Raw genomic sequence first — 7,837 nt, 5'->3', positions numbered from 1 at the left:
AATTATAATAAAAAATTGAATTAAAGAAATTACATAAAAATGAGAACTTTTAAATAATTAATTTGATACTAATATCGATTATTTTTTTCAAAATTTTATAATATCTTCAAATTTATATTTAATTCAAAAATAAAAACATTTTTTCTTTTTCTCAAAACAACATAAAATCGCATTATAACATCGATATAACCAAAATATAAAACAAAACATTAAAATCAAGATGTATCTCGCTGCATTACGCGAGTACCCTTCTAATAGCTTTAAAATGCTATACTCATGTACTATTACTTGTAATCTTGAATTTTAAGTAATATGTATAATTAAACAGTACTTCATGCATTAATAATTGTTTTTAAAAGTTTAACACAAATGCTTTATAATATAGTATATATTGTATTATATTACACAACACACACACACATATGGGAGCCATCGTCATTAGCTATGGAAGTAATTTTGAATCTTGTTTATAGATTTAAACAGATAACTTTGACACCACTTGTTGGTCCTAGAAGGTAATGACTAACATAGGGTGTGTTTGTATAAGGACGGGGTGTTTGAATACAAACACAACAAAATTTTTTACTTTTAGACTCTATATTTTGTATTTAAACAAAGAATTACAGTTTTGTTGCAGAAGTTAGGAAGGTAAGACCTGATCCTAAACAATCTCATTGGTGACAAGTTTGCTAACAACTGAAAAAGTGGGAGAGCGAGGTACTCTTTCATATCTTAAATACTAAGATAGTCCTTCATATGGTGACATCTTTTTAAGAGACTATCACTCAAAATTTCTTTCAAAATGGGCAGATGAGTTGCAACAAATGACAATAATGACTTTTTATAACCATCATTGCATTAAATGTTGCATTCCAACTTTAACGTATGTCTTTACTTGATTTGTTGATCCATGTATGCTTGTATTCTTCATATCAACCTTTGAAGTTGATGTAAACACTTGTTAATCCAATAAATCCTTCTTTATGCAGAGGAATAATAAAGAAAGTATGTTAGCAATAAAATAGTACTTTAGAACTTACTTTATCTAACATGCCAAACATTATGGTAGCAATAAAATAGTACTTTAGAACTTACTTTATCTAGCATGCCAAACATGTTCCCCTACCAGAATGAGAGTTGGTGAGTCAAACTTGTTTGATAAGTTTACACTCAAATTTTGGCTTGCCAGAAGTTGTATTTGTTAGACTACTTTTGATTTTATCTTGTATTGATCTTCTTTCGACTAGATGACGATTTAAACAGTTTTTGTGAAAATCTTGATGCCACTTCAACTAGTCTTCAATTTTATTGAATGTTTTTTGTTCTTGGATCAATATAGATAGTTAGGAGACTTTTACAGAGAATAATCCCATCTATATATTCTGAAATATAAGCTATAGATCGTATTCTAGCTAGACTATTTATGAAGTATGGATATTTAGATAATAACTGTATTTGTGAGTTTATGAGAATCAAGGCTTACCGGTCATTTTAAAGGATCAATCGGATTCTTGCATTCACATGATGATCTATCAAATATGAGATTTGATCCCAAAATACTGTCTAAGATATAAATCCAAAAGTGACTGAAATCTTGAATGATACTAATAAATCCTTATGTAAAAACTAGATTCGTATATCAATACTATTTATTATATCTTAAAGAATAAGATATCTTTTTTTAAGAGTTGAATAAGATATTATTTGTGTTATTGTCAAATCGATGGTTGACACCACCTCCTTTTTCATGTTTTTTTTGTGCTTTTAGTCTTGTGTTGCAGCTGCCCTAATATCATGAAGCACCCCTCAAAGTTTAACGAGTGGATGTTCATACCTAAATAAAATCTTACTTGAAAAAATAAGTTAAAACGAGTACAAACGAACCCGCTTGGACATATAATGGTCGGTCCCTGTATATATATTGAATGAACTTATGTAAAGAAATTCGTAAAAGTGCTAAAGCATCATGATGAAATAGCTTTATCATAGTAAAAAAATTTATTCCATTCATAACCCCTTATTTAACTAAATACAAAAATAAGTAACAAGAATGTGTTTTATTTCTCAATTTTTACTTTTTTATATATATTTTTGGTTTTAACCCTTGAATGTTTTATTTATTTATTATTTTTCACTGTACATTATATATTTATTTTTTACTATAATCAATAACTAATTAATAACATATCTTTATTATTAATTAGTAACGTATTAACTAAAATAGATATTCTTAGAAGGGGTATGAAATTTCTTGTAAGTGTATAAATAGTAAGCAAAAATAGCAACCCCTAATAAAATTCAGGCATTGTTCTCGTCATTTTTGAAAGGGACACCCCTCCATACTCCATACTCCTAATCAATATGCCTTTCTCCACTACAGTTTGAAGTTAATATAAAATATTCAAACAAATAAAAGTTATGCCGGCAAATGAATACCTGCCATAAGTTTGTAAAAGGTGCCTATTATGCACTGCTGTTGTTAGGCTTTGTAGGGTAGGGTCGAGCATGGGTCTGTGTACGAGTGTCTGTGTTTAGTTTCATCCAAGTAGGGTTGGATCAATGGCACCCAAGTTGGTGGTAGTGGGTATTGCCTTGGAAGACCAGTACAAAAGATCAATTTTGTCATGGCTCACCATCAATTAGACTCCACCGACCACCATGGTTTGTTTTACCTCCCTACATAAATTATAAGATATGTGTGCATACATGTATGTGTACCTACTATATGCATCTAAGATATGTGTGCATACATGTATGTGTAACTACTATATGCATCCATAGGCCGGATAGATATGGTGGTATGGGTCATCGTCGCTTCATTGTCGTTGTAATGATAAATTTTATGTTTTTTAAGGATACGATCGTATTCTTTTGTTGAGTGCTATCATATAGTTTTTAAAATGATATCAGAAGACTTTAATGACTAAGACGGTAAATAATTCTTCCTTATACTAATGACCCAGGTTTGAGTCCCACAGTAGTTGTTTTTCAACTTAAATTTTGGTGTTTTTTTTTATATATACTTCTTGTATTTTTGAAATTATATGTGTATATACCAGACTCGAACATGAATGTTTTTTTATGTTAGGACAAGAAACCAATCCACATATCTATACTAATATTGTGAAAAAATAAACGTTTAAATATTTTTATAGTCAAATTGTGCCACCATTTGAAAAAAAAAATAGATCCGCCCCTCTATGTATGTATACATACATGTATGCATGTATGTATGTATACATACATGTATGCATGTATGTATGTATACAAGTATACCCTAAAATTTTTGAAATGGGAGAACATCGTCAACAGGAATAACATTTGTTTACCCCAACTTCAATTCGGTGTCCACTTTTGGTCCTCTAATCACATACAGTAACATCGTCATTCTTGGTCCGAAGGATAAAAATAAGAATTAAATAAATTTGTCTCAAATAAAATAATAATATATATTCGAGTGATTTGGTAGAACAAAGAATTTTGGGGCTCCATGTTCTTTATTCCCATCAACCGTTAGAATGATTGATCAAAAGAATGTGATTAAGAGGAAATTACAACTTTATTTGTACACCAAAAATCATCCGCCTTTATTTTTTAATTGAATCAAGACGAAATAGAGTTATAATTTGAGCAGAACCAATTATACAAACCAAAAAAAAAATTCATTTTATTCTTTTTAATTTTACATTCATAGTAATATACATTTTTTTATCTGTTTTTATTGTGGTTTACCAAACTTTTATTTTATTTTTTAGGGGTTTCCTGAACCCAACCATATACGCATCCGTATATATCCCAGTTGCAAGAGTTTTAACTAGAATATGTGCGACTTTGTTGTTTCAATTCTCTAGCTAGGTTTGTTCAAACTATTTGGGACTTTTCGAGTATCGAAATATCCTAATATATGTATTTAGTACATGGGTTTTTGTTAAGATGTCATGTAGAGTAACCTCTAGCTTGTAATGCCATATGAACATAAAGAGATCAAATTAAACTCATGTTGTAAAAACCTTATCAAGAAAGCTTTTGGATCATCACATGCATGCTTTGTTTTGAAAAAGATTCCATTGTCATCACTTGTTGATAATAGGAACATTCTCCCTCTTTGGTACTTTAGTTATGATCAGAAAAAGATATTAGGAATTGATATTACATTAAAAAAGAACACATACACACACACACACACTTTCTTTCTCTCTCTCCACATTGAATATACAGGATAGAGATGGGAGGTATAAAAGTTATCGTTTGATCGACAAGTTTTGTAATCGTTGCATTGAATAGTTGTAGCCATCGTGACATTATTAGTTCAAGTATTTAAATTTATTCTGTGGAGGATGTTTGAGCCGTGTGACACAAGGCATTCAAACCACTGTTGGTAGATGTGGAGGGGAAATAAATTGAAATATATGTTCTTTTGAAGCTTAAATTGAAAATATCTCAAGAATTAATTAACGGGACAATGACACACAACAGAAGTTCCCGTATTTACTATGTTAAAGAGTTCTGGTTTTGTACTTTCTCTAATTAGTTTAGAAACGACAAATCACATTGACTCATCTTTAATTATATAGACATACCATGTAACTTACTAGAAAAAATATAAATACAAGATTGGAATTCAAATACAAGCCTTAAATACTTGATAATTTCATATTGCAGGTCATGCATAGTAGCATATGAGATCTATGATACTAGTGGTGGATACAAAATTTTGGCAACTCAACTATCTTGTTCAGTTCAGGGTAACGTATTTTAGAACAATAGTTTTAATAAGTCATGGATTAAATATATTAGTTTGATGTATAGGAACCCGATGCTGGTTATTTTAGTGTCATCAATTATTTTGGTGTAATTGTGATTTACTTGAGATTGATTAATTTGAGAAGAAAAACAAACTGAGTTAGAAGGTATGGAATGCATACCTACAAATGTTGTTCCTATCTCTTTAGATCACCATAATACCGGGGGGGGGGGGGGGGGGGGGGTTTAACGGGCGGCGCCCCCTTGAGAGGTTCTAGGGGCAGGGTTCCAAGGGGTAAAGCCCCTTGGCAAAGCCCCTTTACGGATTTTATGAAGAGTCGTTACTTAGAGATTTTATGGTTCAGAGTGATCTAACTAATTTCATGTCCTTGAAATGGCTCTCAAACTTAATGGAATTTCACCAAATATAGATAAGAGGTAGTGTAATAAGACCTCTAGTCCTCATGATTAGAGTTTTGGGTTAATGCTAAAAATTCTAAGGCTAGATTAGAGTTAAGAGCAATCAGATTTTTGATCTATGAACTGGAGATCGGGTCCATAGAATCAGAGATCTGATCCAAACACTACAATAAAATTGGGTTTATAGGACGCCCACAATCTCTAAGTGTCATAATAGACCGTTTTATAGGACTTAATTTATAGAACCAAAATATAAAGCGTCATATCTAAATGTGTTGTAATAAATTTATATGACACTTTTGGACGTCTTAACAAGTTTTTTAGGACATTTTTAATACAAAGTGTCGCATTAGCAACTTTATAGGACACTTTTGAGAAATTATCCTATAAACTCAATTTTTTATAGGACACTTGTTTTTAGAGGACACTTTTTCAAATAGTGTCCTATAAAGTTGATAATGAGACGCTTTATATTAAAAGTGTTATAAAAAACTTATTATGACGTCAAGAAACGTCATATAAACTTATTACAACACCTTTAAATATGACACTTTCTTTTTTGGTCCTATAAACTAAGTCCTATAAAGAAGTCTATTAGAATACTTAGAATTTGAGAATGTCCTATAAACCCGATTTTATTGTAGTGAAAGGAACCAGAGTTCGACTTAGTATAACTCGGTCCATGGAACTAGAGCTTTGGATGTTATCTCTGATTCAATTGTAACTGTAATTTCAACCTTATCCATTAACAATTAGACCTGCCATACAGTTATATTCTAGTCGTTTAACCTCCTTTAAACATTGATCTCTAATATAAATACATAAAACATGATCAATTGAATGTGTGTGTGTGTGTATATATATATATATATATAAACGAATTTGTGCCTTAATTGACGTATCTAATTTTGTGATTAGCTTAGTACTAATTTCATGTATATTTATGTAAACTCAAGGCATAATAAGATACAAAATATAGTATTTGGAAAGTGACTTTTTCAATTCATGATCCAATCATTTATCCATATTTATCAAACCACAAACCCTAATTCCTCAACACGAATACCTTTTTTCTCCTCCTTTTCCATTAGGTATATAAATTGTGGTCAAAAGGAATACTTCTAAGTGCAAACTTCAAACTAATTGTTGTTTTACATGTTCATTTGATACTTTTAGTTGGAAGCTTACAAGTATATGTCTTATATAGACTACAAAAATTACCAAACCTTAACAAAATTATTTAACAAAACCTAATTTAAGAACAAATTATTTAACAAAACCTAAGTTAAGAAACAAAATTATTGAATTAGAAAACCTTAACAATTATTAATAAACAAAAAAAAACATATAAATAAAACTCATATTTATGAAATGTAAACAGAATACAAATAATCCCAAACTTAAGGTATAGCTTTGATGCATTTCTTCAAGAGTTGAAAAGTTAGGGACAAGCTATATAAAGAAGTTTAGGATCATATGAAAATTTAAGGTTATAATTACTTTTTCTCCACAATATTGGTTAGGCTTTAGTGACTTGTTAATTTATTGGGGGCATTTGCCCCTACCCCTCAAGGGTAGATCCCCCTATTATTAAAACACAAGCTTAAGAGGAGAAAGGGTGACCTAAATATATCTTCATTATTCACTGTTGTTGATATGTGAAACTGAACCTTAACATATATATAATAGGTGTTTTGAGTGCATCGATGGCTGTTTTCTGTTGTATATGAAGTTGTATATTTACACCTTTTTATGTGTGTATTGTACTGTTAAACTAATAAATAGAAAATAATTCACTTAATTTGAGAAAAGTGATCATCATATTTCGCATGAAACTTCAATGATCCATTATACTTCCAATTTATGACAATGATTTTTAACACTTCTTTTTGTAACACATTTCTCATTATAAGACACTACGAAGCAATAGGGCATCACTGATGGAAAAAGACGTTGGTGATCCATTGTCTGTAGGTGAAAGTTTTTTTAGAGAGAGGTTGGTGGGTAAAGCTATTATTGAAGGTAGGTTTCACCGACAACCAACAATCACCAACAGATCACTGACGTGGAAAGTCACCGACTTTTGACATATTTCTAACGTCTATCATTACTAACAAAACTTCTGACTGCCACTTTTAATGATGGATTTTGTAGGATTTTCACTGAGGGATTGCCGACGGCCTATCCTAGCATTACCGAGGGTAATTCTAATTTATCTTTAAATAATTTAAAAATATAATATTTGATGTAAAAACATGTCAAATATAATATAAATACATGATATGTTTATTATAATTCAAAGTAATTTTTACTAAGGGGGAGAGGGAGGGTTTCCAAACTGGAACTACTTCTAAATAGCGGAAAACTTCTTTGATAACGCAATCCATTGAGCTTGTTGAGCAACTATCTCTTGTTGTTGTGCCTTCAAATCTGCCTTTAATTTCGGTTTTGCCTCCAACTAGGTCTAAAAACTCATTCTCCCGTCGCTCGTGATCCTCCTCATACCTCACAAACTTTTCTTCTAACGCTACACCTGTAAATATTCGATATTTGACAAAAATAAAATTAGCAATATGTTGGCAATAAATTGTTAAACTACAGTATATATACGAAACACACGTCGGTCAATCGATTACCTTATGAGCTCCAACTATTGTTATTGCCATCGAAATCA

Source organism: Cynara cardunculus (assembly GCF_001531365.2).
Source record: "Cynara cardunculus var. scolymus isolate 2C chromosome LG 14, CcrdV1, whole genome shotgun sequence".
Lineage (NCBI taxonomy): Eukaryota > Viridiplantae > Streptophyta > Magnoliopsida > Asterales > Asteraceae > Cynara > Cynara cardunculus.
This window is presented reverse-complemented; position numbering follows the sequence as displayed.